The 21,122-nt window shown below is 27.1% G+C and overlaps 2 long non-coding RNA genes across 4 annotated transcripts; both read right to left on the minus strand.

The window, feature by feature from the left end:
* Positions 1-336: 336 nt before the first annotated feature.
* On the minus strand, positions 337-5,999 carry LOC111898542 (uncharacterized). Its single transcript, XR_006192895.2, has 2 exons — positions 810-5,999; positions 337-630 (listed from the first exon to the last, which is right to left on the minus strand). It is a non-coding gene; the product is annotated as an uncharacterized LOC111898542 (long non-coding RNA).
* A 9,924-nt stretch (positions 6,000-15,923) lies between these two features.
* On the minus strand, positions 15,924-18,428 carry LOC111898543 (uncharacterized). Of its 3 annotated transcripts, XR_006192893.2 has the most exons (7): positions 18,232-18,428; positions 17,969-18,152; positions 17,727-17,891; positions 17,142-17,322; positions 16,415-16,590; positions 16,113-16,188; positions 15,924-16,001 (listed from the first exon to the last, which is right to left on the minus strand). It is a non-coding gene; the product is annotated as an uncharacterized LOC111898543 (long non-coding RNA). The 3 variants fall into 3 exon arrangements; XR_002852612.3 differs by having other exon boundaries at positions 17,727-17,888; positions 17,969-18,427; XR_002852611.3 differs by having other exon boundaries at positions 17,969-18,426.
* Between the last annotated feature and the right edge of the window lie 2,694 nt (positions 18,429-21,122).

The following is a 21,122-nucleotide window of genomic DNA, read 5'->3' on the forward strand; positions in this document are numbered from 1 at the left end:
CAAGAGTGAGGTCGGTTTCGACCACATGATGGTGACGACGCTCAACAACGTCATTCTAAGACAAGCGATGAGTAATGTCGAGAGATGAGAAAAACTTAGAGAGGTTTCGAAATTCACCTCCCCAATCAGCTTGAACATATTTTAGTTTGGTTTGAAATTGTCGTTCTACTGTAGGAAGAAACTGTTGGAAAGTACCATAAACATCAGATTTGGATTTTAACGGAAAAATCCACATAAAACTAGAAAAATGATCAACACATAGTAAGAAATATCAATGGTCTTCAAAAGAAGTAACAGGGGTTGGTCCCCAAACATCACAAAAGAGTGAATCTAAAATATGAGAACTTTTATAATTAGAAGATGATAGATGAAGTTTTGAAGATTTTCCAATAGAACAAGAATCACAAGGTGAACTAACAAAATTGTTTGATAAAGGTAAACTATATCATGAAATCATTGACTTCAACAGTTGCGGATGGGGATGTCCAAGTCGTTGATGCCAAGTGACGGAAGAAGCATGGGTAGCGAAGAAAGCAACTTTAGACGAGGTAGACTGCAACTGCGGAAGGTGAAAGGAGTAAAGGCCGCCACTATTTGGACCATGAGGATGATAGTGTGAGTATTCTCGTCCTTCACAGCAAAAAAAGAAGTGTGAAATTCAAAATAAACATTATTATCATCGCATAAATTTTGAACAGAAAGAAGGTTTTGTTTGATTATCGGAACATGAAGAATTTGTTAGAGATGAAAAGTTTTATTAAGAGAATAGAGTTTAGAGGAGCCAATATGGAGAATGGGTAAACCTTTACCGTTGCCAACATATAAGTTGTCATGGCCATGGTATGCCTCGGAGTGATCAAAGCTCGAGAGATCGGATGCAACATGATGACTAGATCCAGTATCAGTGACCCAGGAAGAGGAGGCCCGGGATCGATAATCTGCAAAAATAGCAGATGGTTGTTGTTCCCTCACACGTATGGTGGAGGGATCTCAAAAAAATGACAATTTTTATTAGCTCAAAGATTAACATGTCACATCATTTATTAAATGTCTCGGACTCGAGACTAACACTAGGTCTTGTTGATTTGCTTTTTCTTGTTTGACTTTATTTGTAGGGTTATGTTTAAATTCTTCACAAATAGAACCCAAGACAAAGAATTCACAAACAAAGTCGGACAAGAAAATGAAAATGAACAAAGGATCAACACAAAACCTTAAGAGTGGAAAGAAAATAAATGGAAAAGATCTCTACAAACAAAGTCACACAAGTAAATGCAGTTAGAGAAGAAATCTAAAGCATAGCCCCACAAACTTAACCCAAGAAAAGAATTCTAACGCAAGATAAGAAAATGAAGCCATATAAGAAAATGAAAATGGGAAATACTTCTAAAATAAAGCCCTACAACAAAGAGAACCCATTAAAACAATCCAAAAGAAAAATCCAACAAACAAAGCCACCAAGAACTCTAAAAACAAACAGAACCTATAAATAAAGCCAAATAAGAACTTTACAAAATAAATAAAATGCAAATGGATAAGAACCCCAATAACTCTACATAAAAAGTAAATCCCTACAAACAAAGCCACATAAGACAATGCAAATGGATAAGAATCCCCAAAGTGGATTCCTTCAAACATAACTCTAGACAAGACCTCCAAGAAAAATCCTATAAACAGAGCTCACATAACATCTCTACAAACCAAGCACTAGCCTACAAATAAAAGACACAAGAATCGTACAAACAAGGCAATCCCACTAAACAAAGCCACACAAGAAACGAGGCATGGATTCATAAGTAGAACCCTACAAACTGAACTCAACACATGAATTCCAAAGCAAAATCTTACAAACAAAGCCACACGTGAAACAAAGAAAGCAAAATCACACAAGAACTTCAAAGTAAAATCCTACAAACTGAATCAGGACACAAATACTAAAGCAAAATCCTACAAACAAAGCCACACAAGAACCAAACAAAATAGAACCCTACAAATAAAGCCACAAAAGTACTATCTACAAAGTAAAACCTTATAAACAAAAGTACTCCACGAACAACGTAGAACCCTACAAACAATATAAAACCCTACAAACAAAGCCACACAACAAAATACAAACAAATAAATGTATAAACAAGGCATATAATAACTTTGCAAATAAATAAAAACTCTACAAACAAAGCAAAACAAGCCATACAAGAAAAAAAGACACAGTTTCAAACATAGAAACCTATAAACTAAACCTAAGACATGAATTCCAAAGTAGAATCCTACAAACAAGACCACACTAGAACCCTACAAACAAAGTCACACAAAAAAGGGACACAAATTCAAAAATAGAACCCTACAAATTGAACCAAAGACATGAATTCCAATGCAGAATCTTACAAACAAAGCCACATAAGAACACGAACACAAAAATAGATCCCTCCAAACTGAACCAAGACATGAATTCCAAAGCAGGATCCTACAAATTAATCCACACAAGAAACAAATAAAGTACAACCCTACAAACAAAGCCACACAAGAAGTCTATTAAAAAAAAAAGTAGAATCTTATAGGCAAAGCTACTCTACTAACAAAGTAGAACCCTGCAAACAAAGCCACATAAGAAAAGGGACACAAATTCAAAAGTAGAATCATACAAAGAAAGCCACACAAGAAACAAACAAAGTAGAACCCTATAAACAAAGCCTCACAATAAAATACAAATAGATAATTGTAAAAACAAAGCCACATAAGAACTTTGCAGACAAAGCAAAACCCTATAAACAAAGCCACAATAACTCTCCAAACAAAGTAGAACCCTACAAACAAAGCCATACAAGAAAATACAAATGAGAAGAATTCCAAAGTAGAACCCTACAAACATAACCATAAAAACAAAACCATAGAACTCCACAAATAAACCCTACAAAAGAAATCTACACAAGGCCTCTACTAATAAAGCTACACAAGAAAATGCAAGTTGACAAACAATATCCAAAGCAGAACCCTACAAAAAAAGCCACACAAGAACTCTACAAATTAAGCAAAACCTCGCAAACAAAGCAAGTACCATACAAAAACTCTACAAACAAAACAAATCCCTACAAATAAAGCCACAAAAGAACACAAACAAAGCGCAACAACCCTAGAAACAAAGCTACACAAGAAAATGCAAATGGACAAAGAATTCCAAATCCGAAGCGTACAAACAAATTGTGTTTAATTAGATGTAAAATATATTGATAACCTAGGAAGAGTAATGACACCTTAATGGTTGATGATTGGCGGAGGGCAACTAGGGTTTGAACAAAAGTAACTATTTATGGAACTCTCAAGCATGACCAAAACTATAAAAAACCAATCTTGCTATCGCCCAAAAAAAAGAAACAAAACTTGTAATCAACACAAAATATGTTTAGGGCATTAAAGAAATGGATAGAAAGTAAGAAAGTGTGTTTAACTAAAGCAAGAAAGAATCAGGGAACATGACTGTGCAATAGCTTATGCAAATTTTTGTCGGTGGCTTTTTGAACATATTACTAGATTTTTCTAAAACAAATATTATTAACCATAAACAATTAACTAAAAGCGAAGTCTCTACAAAAAACACTGATGGTGCATAAAATGATTAATGACTTACCAATTAAGGGATATTTTAAAGTAAAACTACATTGGAAAAAAAAAACTCTATATACAGGTGAAATTAAACAACTAAAAGTAGTAGAAAATAACACTATGATCAGGCTTCTAACCAAGACACAATAGTTGTATTAGCCAACAATAATATATCTGAAATCAAATAAGCATTAGTAACTAATAAATGCTCATGGACAAAGGCAGAAACCATAAAAATAAGAAATAACAATACTAAATTGGGAAAGCTTTCAACAGATTCAAGAAAGAAAATTATCGGCAATAACATATCAAACATCCCAATCAGATATAACGTTATTGAATTACAAACATATGAGAACCATAAACACACAACACCAATTATGAACTATGACAGATTATCAATACACATTGGAGGAATTCAAACACGAACAAACATTGAATCCATCAAAGAATATGGGGTTGGAAATCTTCCTGGAATTTCTTCTTACCTTTAGCTTAAAACATAAATAAAACTTAAAGACATATTAGTAAATATTTCACAGCATTGTCGATTAAATAAATAGCCAACATAAAAAAAACCCTAGCAACCCTACCTAAAGATAAAACTGCAATTGGACATGAAAATGTAAACAAGAAGATATTTTCAGTTGTGAAAAGTCAAGTCTGACCAAGAAAAAGTTGTATCGGGTTTTAATATAAAAACTACAAGACAACATGCATAAAACACACCATATACAAATAAATGATTTGATGAAAACACTGCAAAACAAGAGCTAAAATGATGTGTTGATTGCTGTTAAAGATCATATATATTCTAAAACTCTTTTAAGGATCCAGTAAGAATTACACTTACATTTCCAACTAAAATGAGGCAAATAAATAAATGTTACATAAATTCAAAGACAGAAACTAAATATCCCTAAGTAATAAACAACAACACGAGTAAGTAATAAAAAATCAAGTGTTGGAAAGAACACTTGTCACCAAAAGTAAAATTCAAAACAAAGAAAACCATAACTTATTTCCTTGACACAGGAGAGTTTATGAACATAAAACTTAATTAAAATCGAATCAGAATCAGATAATTAACTCATAAAAGATATTTGAAACAATTAAACTAAATATATTTACAAAACATAACAGATAAATACATCAATCAAAACAAGTAATCCACACAAGAAACAAATAAAGTAACCCTATAAACAAGCCACACAAGAACTCTCTACAAAAAAAAAAGTAGAACCTTTTAAGCAAAGCTACTCTAGTAACACAGTAGAACCCTACAAACAAAGCCACACATTTACTCTACCCAAAAAAAAACAAAATTCCAACCAAAAAAAAAGACACAAATTCAAAAGTAAAACCCTACAAACTAAACCAAGACATGAATCTCAAGGCAGAATCATTCACACAAAGCCACAAGAAATTAAGTAGAACCCTAGAAACAAAGCCACATAACCAAAACAAAACCTTACAACTCTACAAACAAACCCAACAAATGATATCTACACAAGACCTATACAAATAAAGCAAAACTTTGCAAACAAAGCCACACAATAACTCTACATATGAACAAAGCAAATCCCTACAAAAAAAGCCACATAAGAACACAAACAAAGCGCAACCACCGTAGAGACAAAGCTACACAAGAAAATGCAAATGGAAAAAGAAGCATAGTGTCTAACTATTATCTTAAACATATTATTACTAACCTAGCAAGACCAATGACACCCTAATGGTTGATGATTGGCAGAGGGCAACTAGGCTTTGAAAAAAGTTAACTATTAATTATGGAACTCTCAAAAAACTATAAAACACCAATCTTGCTATCACCAAAAACAAAAATAATCAAATATCTTTTTGACATAAAAGAAATGGATAGAAAGTAAGAAAGTGCATTTAACTATAGCAAGAAAGAATCAGGGAACACGAACCTGCTATTGCCTATGCAAATTTCGGTCTGGGTGGCTTTTTGTAGGAATCAAATATCTGTTAATAGATTTTTCTAAAGCACATAATATGAACCGTAAACAATTAACTAAGAGCAAGTCTATAGAAAAATAAACCAATTAAGAGCTCTTTTATAACAAAAAAAAAATTAATGGTGCATCAAATGATTAATGCCTTACTAATTAAGGGCTCTTCTTATAACAAAGAGAATGGGAACTCTCATATATCTAAAAATTAAGAAACACCACCTATGTTATCAAAAAACTTGTAAATAAACTTAATATGGGGTTGTATTGACTTTTTATATAAAAACTACAAGACTACCTACCACCTTTTACAAAACAGAATATACAAATGATTTGATGAAAACACTGCAAAACAAGAACTAAAATGATGTGCTGATCGCTCTTACAGATCATACATTCTAAAACTTTTTTTTTTTACATTTCTAACTACATAGCAGTATAAAATGAGGCAAATAAATAGATACATACTACAAATAATCATGTGGCTACAAGAAATTAATAAAAAAAAGTAACAATGCCATAAATGTGACATAAATTCAAAAGACAGAAACTAAATATCCATAACAATAACACAGGTAATAAAAAAGCAAGTGTTGGCAAGAAAACTTGTCACCAAAAGTAAAATTTCAAAACAAAGAAAACCATGGCTTATGTCCTTGACACAAGAGAGTTTATGAACATAAAACTTATTTAAAATCAAATCAGATAATTAACTCATAAAAGATATAAATATATTTCATTAACTTGAGTAAACAATTAAGTAATTTATTTACAAAATAGAACAGGGAAATACATCAATCAAAACAAGTAAACAATTTACAAACTAAAAGTAAGAAATAGGAAACACAAACCTGCCCATATGCAAATATTTGATCAAGTGGCTTCTGAAACTGATTTTTCTAAAACAAATATTATCAACTACTAAAAACAAATAACCATCAACAAAGCATACAAAAATGTAAGGAATAAAATACATTTCAAAACCTGTCAAAAACATAGATATGCTGTACAATGCTTTTATTGGTAGGTTGTCAATGTAAAATGTCTTGAGAAGAAATATCTGAATGTTGTAACACAAAGAAAACGGAATACTGCAATGGGTTGATTTTACAAGAGAAATGTGTTGTGATTGCTAAATTTTTCAAAGTAAAATGACTAGATACTAGATAAGAAAAAAAATATGCAAAGATTTTTTAAAGTAAAATGTCTTGATAAGAAAATTTTTGAACGTAACAATGTTGTAGTGGAAAAAAAAAACTAATAGGTGCAATGTTATAATTGGGTTGATTTTCATAATAAAAGACCTTGGTAAGAAATTTTTGAAGCAGAAAGAAAACTGAAAAATCAAATGCTATAACTTTTATTAGGATATGTGCTTAAAATATAAAAAGTGAAAGTACAATGCTATAACTCAAAGATTTTTCGAAGTAAAATGATTTGATAATGAAAATTTTTTAAAACAGTTAAATTTTTCGAAGTAAAATGCCTTTGATAATAAAAATTTTGACAAATTAATGTAAAATGACTTGATAAGATAAGATTTAAAAAAAAGTTGTAATATTGCAACTAAAAGAAACAATTGGGTTGATTTTTCAAAGAGACAGGCGCTTATAATTGGTAGGATTTTTCAAAGTAAAATGCCTTTATAAAAAAAATGATAAATTTTTCAAGTAAAATGATTTGATAAGAAAGTAAAATGATTTGATAAGAAAGTAAAATGCTATATATGGTAAACTTCTCAAAGTTAAATGCCTATATAAGTAAAAAATGTAAAGACTTTTGTAAGAAATTTCATGATAAAAATATTTGAAAGATAACATGACTTACTAGAAAATTAAAAAAAATAATAAAAAAAAACTAAAAAAATGTAATGCTATAGTTAAGATGATATTCAAAAGAAATGTGCTTTTATTAATAAAACACAAAGTACAATGTCATAATTGATAAACTTTTAAAAGTAAGATGCCTACTTTAGTTATAAATGTAAAGATTTTTGTAAGAAAATATTTAAAAGTGAACACGTTTAATAGGAAAAAATATCTAAAAAAATGAAATGCTCTAAAAAAGAAATTTGCTTTGATAAAAATAATCTGAAAGTATAATGGTATAACTAGTAAAATTTTCAAAGTAAAATGCCTAGATAAGTTAAAAATGTAAAGACTTTTGTAAAAAATGTCTTGATAAAAATATCTAAAATTTAACATGTTTTATTTGCAAAAAAAAAAAAAACTAAAAAAATGCAATGCTTTAATTGGAATGATTTTTCAAAAGAAATGTGCTTTTATTAAGAAACCATAATGTATAATGCTATAATTGATAAATTTTCTAAGTAAATTGCCTAGATAAGTAAAAAATGTAAAGATTTTTGTATAAAAAGTCTTGATAAAAAAATATTTGAAAGTAAACACCAAAAAATACAATACTTTAATTGGAATGATTGTTTAAAAAAAAATTGCTCTTAATTAAGAAAACAGAAAGTAAAGTAATATAAATGGTAAATTTTTCAAAGTAAAATGCCTAAATAAATAAAAAAAAATGAAAAGATCTTTGTAAAAAATGTCTTGATAAAAAATAATCTGAAAGTAAATATGTTTTATTAAAAAAAATAGAAAAATGTAATGCTTTAATTGGGATGATTTTTTCAAAAGAAATGTGCTTTTATTAAGAAAGTTGAAAGTAAAATGCTATCATTGGAAAAAAATTTCAAAGTCAAATGCCTAGATAAGTAAAAAATGTAAAGATTATTTAAAAAATGTCTTGATAAAAAATATTTGAAAATAAACATGTTTAATAAGAAAAAAAATTAAAAAATGCAATGCTTTAATCAGATATTTTTCAAAAGAAATGTGCTTTTATTAAAAAAAAAATTGAAAGTACGATGCTGTAATTGGTAACTTTTACAAAGTAAAATGCTTTGATAAGTAAAAAATGTGAAGACTTTGTAAAAAACGTCTTGATAAAAAATTATTTGAAAATAAAATAGCTTTACTAGAAAAACCAAAAAATGCAATGCTTTATATGGGATGGTTTTTTCAAAAGAAGTGTGCTTTCAATAAAAAAAACTGAAAAGTACAATGCTATATCTTGTAAAATTTTCGGAGTAAAGAACTTATACAAGTAAAAAAGGTAAATAAATCTTGTAAAAAATGCCTTGATAAATGAAGATTTGAAAGTAAAAATGTTGCATTACAAAAAAAAAAAAAAAAGGCTTTAATTGGGATGAATTTTTAGAAGAAATGTGTTTTAATAAGAAACCTGAAAGCACAATGCTCTAAATTGTAAAATTTTCAAAGTTAAATGCCTACATAAGTAAAAAAAAAAAAACATTTTTTGTAAAATATGTCTTGATAAAAGAATATTTGAAAGAACAATGTTGTAATTGGTAAACTTTTCAAAGTAAAGTGCCTAGATAAGTAAAAAATGTACAAAATTTTACAAAAAATGTCTTGTTAAAAAAATAACTGAAAGTAAAATGGTTTAATAGGAAAAAAAAACTAAAAAAAATGCAATGCTATAATTGGGATGATTTTTCAAAAAAAAAATGTCCTTTTATTAAGAAAAAAGTACAAATGTTGTAACTGGTAAACTTTTCAAAGTAAAATGCCTAAATAACTAAAAAATGTAAAGAATTTGGTAAAAAAATGTAAAGATTTTTGTAAAAATGTCTTGATAAAAAATATCTGAAAAAAAATATGTTTTATTAGAAAAAAAAACTAAAAAAATATAATGCTTTAATTGGAATGATTTTTCAAATGAAATATGATTTTATTAAGAAAATTGAAAGTAAAATGCTACCATAGGTAAATTTTTCAAAGTAAAATGCTTTGATAAGTAAAAAATATAAAGATTTTGTAAAAAATGTCTTGATATAAAATTATTTTAAAGTAAAATAGCTTTACTGGAAAAAAAATCAAAAAAAAAAAAAAACTAAAAAAAATGCAATGCTCTATCTAGTAAATTTTTCATAGTAAAATACTTTTATAAGTAAAATATGTAAATGTTCCTTGTAAATAATACCTTGATAAAAGACGATTTGAAAGTAAAAAATGTTGCATTGCAAAAAAAAAAAAAGCAGTGCTTTAATTGAGATGAATTTTTTAAAAGAAATGTGTTTTTAATAAGAAAATTGAATGAACAATGCTCTAAATTTTAAAAAAAAAGGAACATATGCGCACTAATTAAACCAACTAAGGGCTTTTCTATAACAAAAATAAACCAATTAAGGGTTCTTTTTATAACAAACAAAAAAATTGATGGTGCATAAAATGATTAATGACTTACCAATTAAGGGCTCTTCTTATTTATTATATATATATATATATATATATATATATATATATATATATATATATATATATATATATATATATATGAAATTAAACAACCAAAACTACAAAAATAACACTATGATCAGGCTTATAACCAAGACACAATAGTTGTACGTATTAGCCTATAATAATATATCTGAAATCAAAGAAGCATTAGTAACTAATAAATGCTTATGGACAAAGGCAGAAACCACACGATATACAAATGATTTGATGAAAACACTGCAAAACAAGAACTAAAATGATGTGTTGATTGCTCTTAAAGATCATATATTCTCAAAACTCTTAATAAGAATTACACTTACATTTCTAACTACATAGCAGCATAAAACAAGGCAAATAAATAGATACATACTACACATAATCATGTCGCTACTAGAAATTTATAACAAAAAAAAAGTAACAATGCCATAAATGTGACATAAATTCAAAAGACAGAAACTAAATATCCATAAGTAAACAATAACACAAGTAAGTAATAAAAATGCAAGTGTTGGAAAGAAAACTTGTCATCAAAAGTAAAATTTCAAAACAAAGTAAACCATAACATAAAACTTATTTAAAATCAAATCCGATAATTAACTCATAAAAGATATAAATATATTTCATTAACTTGAGTAAACAATTAAATAATTTATTTACAAAATAGAACAGGTAAATACATCAATCAAAACAAATAAAAACTTTTTACAAATTAAAAGTAAGAAACAGGAAACGCAAACCTGCCCATATGCAAATATTTGATCAAGTGGCTTCTGAAACTGATTTTTCTAAAATAAATATGATGCAATAGTAAGAAAAACTAGAAAAAGTGCAAAACTTTATTGGGATGATTTTACTAAAGAAAATGTGCTTTTAATAACAAAATTGAAAAAAAACAGTGCTATACTTAGTAAATTTTTCAAAGTAAAACGCTTAGATAAGTAAAAAAAATATAAAGATTTTTGTAAAAAAATGTCTTGAAAAAGAATATTTGCAAGTAAAAATGATGCAATAGTAAGAAAAACTAGAAAAACATTTAATGCTTTAATTGGGATGATTTTTTCAAAAGAATTGTGCTTTAAAAAAGAAAATTGAAAGTACAACGCTATATATGGTAAAAATTTTGAAGTAAAAAGTTTGAGAATTTTTGTAAAAAATGTCTTGATAAATGAATATTTGAAAGTAAAAATGTTGTAATAGTAAAAAAAAAAAGCTAAAAAATAAAATGCTTTAATTGCTTTTTCTAAGGAATTATGCTTTTAATAAGAAAACTGAAATTACCATGCAATAATTTGTATGTTTTCAAAGTAAATGCCTTAAAAAGTAAAAAAAAATGTAAAGATTTTTGTAACAAATGTCTTGATAAAAGAATAACTGAGTATAAAAATGTTGTAATAGTAAAAAAAAAAACTAAAAAAATGCAATGCTGTAATTGGTAAGTTTTCAAAGTAAAATGCCTAGATAAGCAAAATGCAATGATAAGTAAAAAAAGTAGAGATTTTGTAAAAAAGTATTTGGTAAAATGTTTTCCAATGTAATTGGTAAGTTTTCAAAGCACAAAGATTTAATTTTATGATTTTTCAAAAGAACAGTGATTTTAATAAGAAACCCGAAAGTATAATGCTATAATTACTAAATTTTTCAAAGTAAAATGCCTAGATAAGTAAAAACTATAAAAATTTTTGTAAAAAATGTTTTGAAAAAAGATTATTTGCAATGCTATAATTGCTAAAAAAAATTAAAGTAAAATGCCTAAATAAGTTAAGAATGTGAAGATTTTTGTCAAAAAAGTCTAGATAAAAGAATATTTGAAACTAAAAAAATATAATGCTTTAAATGAGATGATTTTTCAAAAGAAATGTATCTTTCTCAAAAGAAAGATACCTAGATAAATAAATATATGTAAAGATTTTTATAAAAAATGTTTTGAAAAACAAATATTTACAAGTAAAATGATGTAATAGTAAAAAAAGTAAAAAAAGAAAAAACGGATTGCTTTACTTGGGATAAGTTTTCAAAAGAAAAATGCTTTTTAAAAAGAAACTCGAAAGTACAATTCTATAATTGCTAAATTTCAAGTAAAATACCTTAAGAAGTTAAAAATGTCAAGATTTTTGTAAAAAAAATCTTGATAAAAAATATTTGATAGTAAAAATGTTGTTTATATTAAATGTAAAGATTTTTGTAAAAAAATGCCTGGATAAGAAAAGAATTTAAAATAAATAAAAAATGTCTTTGCTAAAAGAATATTTGAAAGTAAAATTGTTGTAATAAGAAAAAAAAAACTAAAAAAATGCAATGCTTTAATTGGGATGATTTTTTCAAACGAAATGTACTTTTAATAAGAAAATTGAAAATACAATGCTATAATTGGTAATTTTTCAAAGTAAAATGCCCATATAAGTAAAAAAATGTAAAGAGTTTTGTAAAAAAATCTCTTGATAAAAAAATATTTGCAAGTAAAAGTGATATAATAATAAAAAAAAAACAAAAATAAAATCCAATGCTTTAATTGGGATGATTTTTCAAACAAAATGTGCTTTTAATTACAAAACTAAAACTACAATGCTTTACTTGTTAAAGTTTTCAAAGTAAAAATACCTTATGAAGTTAAAAATGCAAACATTTTTGTAAAAAAATTCTTGATAAAAGAATATTTGATAGTAGAAATGTTGTAATAATAAATGCAAAGATTTTTGTAAAAAAAAGATTTTTGTAAAAATTGCCTAGATAAGTAAAAAATGTAAAGATTTATATAAAAATGTCTTGATAAAAAAAATATTTGAAAGGAAAAATGTTGTAATAGAAAAAAAAAAAAAAAAAAAAAAAAAAAAAAAAAAACTAAAAAAATGCAATACTTTAATTGGGATGAATTTTTCAAACGAAATGTGCTTTTAATAAGAAAATTGAAAATACAGTGTTATAATTGGTAAATTTTTCAAAGTAAAATGCTTAGATAAGTAAAAAATGTAGAGATTTATATAAAAAAAATGTCTTGATAAAAGAGTATTTAAAAGTAAAAATGTTGTAGTAGTAAAAAAAAATTTAAAAATGCAATGCTTTAATTGGAATGATTTTTCAAAAGAAATGTGTTTTTATCAAGAAAAATGAAAGTACAATGCTATAATTGGAAACTTTTCCAAGTAAAATGACTAGATAAGTAAAAAATGTAAAGATTTTTGTAAAAAATTTCTTGATAAAAGAATGTTTATAAAGTAAAAATGATATAACAGGAAAAAACTAAACATTGCAATGTTTTAATTTGGATGACTTCTCTTAAAAGGAAATGTTTTTAATAAGGAAATTGAAGGTACAGTGCTATAATTGGTAAAGTAAAAATTCTGGAAATATATAAAAAAAATTATCGATATTTTGATAAAATGTCTTAATAAAAGAATATTTGAAAGTAGATATGGTGTAACTGAAAAGAAAATAAACTAAAAAAAAAGCAATGCTTTAATTGGGATGACTTTTCAAAAGAAATGTTCTTTTAACAAAAAAACTAAAAGTACAATGCTATAATTGGTAAAATTATCAAAGTAATACGCCTATATAAGTAAAAAAAATGTAAAGATTTTTGTGCTTTAGATAGAATGAATTTTCAACATATATCATATATGTGCTTTAAAAAGAAAAGAGAAAGTACAATGCTATAATTGGTAAAATTTTCAAAATAAAATGCCTACACAAGTAAAAAAATGTAAAGATTTTTGCAAACAATGTCTTGATAAACGAATACTTGAAAGTAAAAATGTTTTAATAGTAAACAAAAAAACTAAAAAATGCCTATATAAGTGAAAAATAAATGATTTTTGTAAAAAAAATGTCTTGACAAAAAAATATAAAAATGTTGTAATAGTAAAAAAAACTAAAAAAATGCAATGCTTTAAGTAGGATGATTTAATAAAAGATACGTGTTTTTAATAAAAAAAACTAAAAGTACAAAGCTATTATTGGTAATTTTTTCAAAGTAAAATGCCTAAAAAAATGTTCTGATAAAAGAATATTTGCAAGTAAAAATGATGTAAAAGTAAAAAAATGCAATGCTTTAAGTAGGTAGATTTTATAAAAGATATGTTCTTTTAATAAATGAATAACTAAAAAATGAAAGTACAAAGATATAATTGGTAAATTTTTCAAACTAAAATGCCTATATAAGTAAAAAAATGCAAAGATTTTTGTAAAAAATGTCTTGAAAAAAGAATATTTGCAAGTAAAAATGATGTAATATTAATTAGAAAAAAAGTAAAAAAAAAAAATGCAATAAGAAAACTGTACAACGCTGTAATTGGTAAAATTTTCAAAGTAAAATGCCTAGATAAGTAAAAGATGTAAAGACTTTTTAATAAAATGTCTTGATAAAATAATACTTGAAATTAAAATTGTTTTAATAGGAAAAAAAACTTAAAAATTCAATGCTATATTTGGTAATATTTTTCAAAAAAAATGTGCTTTTAAAAAGAAAACTGAAAGTACAATGCTATAACTGGTAAATTTTTCAAATTAAAATGCATACTTGTAAAACATTTATAAATTAATTTTTAATAAAATGTCTTGATCAAAATGTTTGAAAGTAACTATGTATCTAAAAAGGTGCAAAGCTTTGATTGGGATGATTTTTCAAAGTAACTGTACTTTTAATAAGAAAACTTAAAGTACAATGCTGCAATTGGTAAAATTTTCAAAGTAAACAGCCTACATAAGTGAAAAATGTAAAGATTTTTGTAAAGAAATGTCTTGATAAAAGAATATTTGAAAGTTTAAATGTTGAAATAGTAAAAAAAAACTAAAAAAATGCAATGCTTTAATTGGAATGATTTTTCAAAAGAAATCTACTTTTAATAAGAACAATGAAAGTACAGTGCTATATTTGGTAATTTTTTTCAAAGTAAAATGCCAAGATAACTAAAAATGAAAATATTTTTGAAAACAATTTCTTGATAAATGATATTTGAAAGTAAAAATGTTGTAAAAGGAAGAAAAATTAAAAAACGTAAGGCTTTAATTGGGATGATTTTTCAAAAGAAATGTTCTTTTATAAAGAAAACTGAAATTACAATGCTATAATTGATAAATTTTTCAAAGTAAAATGCCTAGAATAGATAAGTAAGAAATGTAAAGATTTTGTATAAAATGTCTTTGATAAAAGAATATTTGAAAGTAAAAATGTTGTATTGGTAAACAAAAATTAAACAAATACAATGCTTTAGATGGGATGATTTTTCAAAAAAATATGTGCTTTTAATAAAAATAAAAACTAAAAGTACAATGCTATAATTGGTAACCCTTTCAAATTAAAATGCCTAGATAATTTAAAGATATTTTGATAAAAGAATATTTTTATTTAAAAATGTTGTAACAGGAAAAAAAACAATGCTTTAAACGGGATGCTATAAACAGTAAATTTTCAAAGTAAAATGCCTAGATGAGTAAAAAATGTGGATAATTTTGTAAAAAATGTCTTGATAAAAGAATATTTGAAAGTAAAAATGTTGTAATAGTAAAAGAAAATTTAAAAATGCAATGCTTTAATTGAGATGATTTTTCATAAGATATGTCTTGAAAAAAAAAATATTTATTCTAAAAAACTGCAAAGCTTTAATTGAGATATTTATTCTAAGGAAAATGTGCTTTTAATAATAAAACTTAATACAATGCTATAATTGTTAAAAATTTCATAGTAAAATGCCCAAAGAAGAAAATAATGAAAGGACTTTTTAACAAAATGTCTTGATATGAAAATATTTGAAAGTAACAATGTTGTAAAAGAAAAAAAACTAAAAAAAAAATTGCGATGATTTTCAAAGGGAAATGTGGTTTTTAATAAGAAATTTGAAAGTAACATTGTTGTTACAGAAAAGACCTACAAAAATGCAATGTCATAATTGGGTTGATTTTTAAGGAAAAAATGTTTTTTATAAAAAACAGAATCTAAAATGCGTAGATATGAAATGCTAATCAATGTAAAGTATCATACAAAAACAAGAATGAAGAAGACACAAGAAAATATAAAGATGTTTAGTAGAACAGAGCATGCCTGGAATAAGAGCTGAAAGTATTTTGCTATCTCTCAGTAAACTTGAAGTATCAGTTTCTCGACTATAAGTGACAAGAACTAAAAACACACAACAAAATATATAGAAGTTTAGTATCCTCTCAATTGTATCTTACATTGTCAATATTGAGTTTATTCAAATTGGAAAAGATTGAAAACAGCAGAACATACCCAGCACTAAAAGAGAATTCCTACATCTCAACTTAAGTGTCAAATGCCTTCAGTTTCATCTTCAAATAATTGGTGCCTGTTATAAAGAAAAAAAAATATATTAACAAAAGATTAACTTAACCCTATAAAAACAGGACACTTCAACACACAAATACCCTAATATTAAATGGTAAAGTTAACTAATCATTTACTTTTAGTTCAATTTGTTATCCACAATAGCAACTTCCAAGATATTTTTAACCAATAATAGCAAAATATATTAGTAAGCAAAGTGCAAGTACATTCCTATTAATAAAATATACCTTTTGCTTTTGAGAGGCGGCATTAGAACTGAACACGAGTTTTCCCTGAGTTTGGTGGGAGCTAGAACCGGTAGGAGGCGGCAGTGGCACACCTCCGCCAGTTGTTTTCCATTGGAGGCGGAAGTGGTGGAAACAGGAGGTGGTTGGTATTTTAAACAGGTTCAATTTTGCTTCCTCTGGTTGCAAAAGGATAAAAGGGAAAACAAAAGAAATGGTAATTACTCACATATAAAATTACAGGTGAATTGCAGTTAAATATCAATTTACTTTACTGTTTTAAAAATTAATATAGACAATCTACTCTATTTCTCTTTACCCACGAGATAGCAATATACTTAACAGCACTTTACCTATAACAGCCAACCTACTTACATACTTTTACCAAAATGTGGCCCAAAATAGCAATCTACTTACATTTTTATTTACTGATAATCGTAATATATGTAAAAAAAGTGCAATGTCAATATTGTTATCAAAGTGAAAGTAGGTTGCTACTATAGGTAAAAATATATGAAAAGGTTGCTTTTTATGGATTAAGAAATCTAAGCATGTTGCCATTATGAGAAAAAGTACATAAGTACATTGCTTATATGCATAAAAAATGAAGTACAATGCCTATATTGATAAAATAAAAAGTATAGCATGTTACTTCCTACATTTTTCCCTAAAATCATCAGATAACATAAGATCAAAATTATAAAACTGCTTGAAAACATGCAAGTAATACCTTGGTCAGGTGGCAAGGATGATAGGGGTGGGGCCTCTTTGGTTCCTTGTAATCAAGACCACAATCGGTTTCAATGATGGTTATTGGATTTGAAGGCTTTGATTCAATGATATCAATGTAGTATTTCTTGTTGTTATATCCCACAATGATCCTAACAACAATCCAAAGTGTTGTCTCTAATCTGCATTGAAAACAGGAAAATATTAGGGGCATTTTGGTCCGTAGAATGTCTTTTTTAAGAATGGAAGCTGTCAATGAAAATAAGAAATTCAGGAAATCAGAATTGTAATCTGTCACATTTTTTGTTTCGTATCATTCTTCAATTTAGGGTTGCAAATAGGAGGGAATGAAGGCTTAAATTTGGGATTGTAGTCGAGTAGTATAGCCTTATTAGTATTAGTTACTCTTTGTTTAACATCAAAGCTCAAGAATGCAAACAGAACACCAAAAAGTAAACATAACCAGGGAACATCAAGAGGGTTACTTTCGATTCAGAATCCAAGATTAAGCACACCTTAATATCATATGATTAATTACAAAAAAATATATAAATAAATAAATCAAAGAAGGGAGAAACAATGTTACCGAGTAAGCAAGTGTGAATGATTCGAATTGTTGCAGGGGATTTGGAGAGCGGAAAGGTTTGTGGAAAAGAGAAATTGTGGTTGGAGTTGGAGTTGGATAGAAATAGGTTTTGGGAAGACACAAAGGCAAAAACGCGTCGGGGTCGTAGTGTGGATCACACATCTCCTAAACCAAAACCAGAAGAATTCCGTTAGAGGATTATTTCGTTTCTATTAACTTGTTTAGAGAACGGATAAAAATACCTGAAGAAAAAATGCAGAGCATGAAAGAAGAACAGCTAAGAACGCTTGCTCTCCGACATCATCGTCTGTCGCCAATTTCTAGAGATTAGTTCTGTTTTGGAAGTGGCATTATTTACTGGAACCGGAGAAAACGACTAAAATCTAAGTGTTCCTTTCAGAACCCAAGAATCTGGTGTTTAAAACCCTACAAAAACGCATATGTATTTTCGATGAAGAGAAAGAAAACGACTAAGAGCATACCAAGAACGAGGAAAACGATTAACCTCGTAATTTGATGAAAACAAAGGTGGATACGAGAGATCAGGAAGAAGAAATATGAATACCGAAGAGTACAAGAGCCTGGCGCTCTTTTGTAGTCAAACGAACCGTTTATGGAAGATCATGATTTTAATTAAGAATTGGCATTAAATAACTTGAAAATATGGAAAGTTTAGTTAAACCGACATTCCAAATTTTGCATCTATTTCGTATTACGGTTCCTTCATATTTAGTATTAACCAGCCAAATTGCTCTTATGACTACCGAGAGTATCTTTTAGTATCTAATATAATCATGATTGAGAAATTAAATATTTTCTTATTTTGTTCCTATATCTTCCTATCTATTTTAGATTGTGATAATATTTTTTTATTTTTTGTTCTTAATATCTTCCTATCTATTTTAGATAGTGACAAGTGTTTAAATTTGATTAGGATGTTAAATTTGTACACCTCTCATCATCTTAAATAGATAGGAAAAAAAGATATGAAGATTTTTAATTTCTCATAATCATATTGGTCGTTCAAATTAATTGTTTAAAATGTTCTTTTACCAATAATCATTATTTTTTATTATAGCTCTTTCTTTTTAAAAAAAACTGCAAAATTGTTCCATCTTATTTGTAATTTTTTTTTACTAAGGTCCAAAATAGTTTCAAATTGCAAAAATTGTCCTTATTTATGAGTTTTTCATTATGGAATTATCTGTTTTCTTCAACATGCGCCCCTCATATGAGGCTAGTTTTGTCTTTTCTTTTTGAGGAACCAATTTCACAAGTAAATGTTTGAATTTCAGCTATTAAATGTCGTCTTTCGAACCTGAGTGTTATTTCAAACCCACGGCCAAGAAGATAGTGCTATGCTACTATGTAAATTTTGTTGTTGAAAGAAAAAACAAAATCCAACAATGAAGTTGCCTAATTAATGCTTATATTTGCTCACATGTCTTATAGTATTTTTGGGATGAAGCAAATACAAGTACATGCTTTACACATAATTGGTCTTTGATCGATTGTAAATTAAATGTTACTCTTTATGAAGCCATGAACAGATGAAAACCAAATGTTAAATTATTTCATATTCTTGGTCAGTGGCGAATCTAGAATCAAAATTCACGTGGTTCCTTATTTAAGTGAAACCGAAGAAATGAAAGATTAAACAAAATAGGATCGGGTCAGGTCATATATCTTAAAATATTTAAACATAAACTCAAAATTTATATTAAAGTTCCCATAATTATAGTCATTTTCATTATTTTATCTAAATCAAAGGCGATCTTGTTACGTACATATCTCGAAGTCGGAGATGTTGATAGGCGACGTTTCACAAAATATAGTTATGTTAATTTTTTTCTTCATTTAAGTTTAAATAGACGAGGCTATTACCAATTGATTAAAATTTAAGTGGAATGTGACATTAGACTATTTTAAATGGATTGAGATATAAGATATGACTTCAAATGGTTTGACACATTTGTTTTCTAGACATGATTAGGTAGGTCCTTATAATTTGTAAGGTAGGTCTCCAATTTTTTTATATATAATATATAATAGATTTTAAAATGTTAGTAAAATGTTAGGTGGGTCCTAGGACCCACCTTCAATACACATGCCTTCGGTTGTTGATGCTTCATAAAGAATAATAAAGATAACTTAGGAAAGTTTGAATGTAAATCAGAAAGATGAGTCTTCTTAGTCTACTATTTCACTTCGGCATCTTTTCTCAAAATCCCACTTAACCTATTTATGTTACTAGATTTATGATTGATCGTGATTTACTTTTTGTTCCTCCTTACGATTATGAAACTCTAATCACTCCAAATGTTCATATATTAAATACTTTGCCTAAAACAAACACAAGAGTACATCTTTCGGTTCACAATAAATCCAACAAGAGCTGTCAAATCAATCATTCCCAATAATCATCAGGTTAAGGGGAAACTACCATCTACCGGTTCACATATGTACATTCATAGAACATCTGTCCAACACATCTCAGGTCCATCTAAAGCATTTATTTAGCTAGAACATACGCTTATTCGACCATCATGAGACATAGTGCGAGTGTATTTTAGGTGATGGCCTTGTCAAAGCTTAGGGTGACATTTATGTTATTACGTTTTAAACATCACTTATTTGACTTTTAGGTTACTTTAAGTTCTTGATTCTTTTTGGGTCATGGGTACATTTTTATATTTTGTAATTTTGTGATATGCTTCATTATCTATACACAACCATGTGAGTTTCACCACAAGTTTTATGTTATTTAATTATGAGGGTGTGGGTAGATTGGTATCACGGTGGAGTGTTGTAGGTTCATTGGTATCACAATGGAGGTTGAGGGCAACAATGCCTAAATATCAACATATAAAGTTTATTATGGGTGGGAAACAATAAGGTACATGACTCGTGTGTTTTTATAAAGGATTCACATGGCCCACAATATCTATGGATATAAACTACAAATGAGAAAAAAAAAAGTTTAAAATTGGTTACAGATGATGATGTGTTGAACTTTAATTTAAATATAATCTATTTAATTTCAGGCAATATATATATATATATATATATATATATATATATAGGGTTACGTTATAATGTGGATGGAGAACTATTGCGCGGACGTATGGACAGTGTTATTCTATAAGATTTACTAATAGAATAGGTTGTTTAGTAATGTAAATGCGTCCAATATCACAAAACTATTGTCATTTTCATACATTCTCACTATTTTTATTCATTTTTGTTCTCACGCATCGTTTTTCACTCATTTTCATTTTTACAAAATACAACTCAATAAACAATCCGACAACAGTCTCACAGAATGAGAATAATAAAAAGAAATATAATAACCTTATAGATAGTTTAATTAGTGAGAATGTGTGCTAAAGACAATAG

The sequence above is a fragment of the Lactuca sativa genome, chromosome 5 (genome assembly GCF_002870075.4).
Source record: "Lactuca sativa cultivar Salinas chromosome 5, Lsat_Salinas_v11, whole genome shotgun sequence".
Classification (NCBI taxonomy): domain Eukaryota; kingdom Viridiplantae; phylum Streptophyta; class Magnoliopsida; order Asterales; family Asteraceae; genus Lactuca; species Lactuca sativa.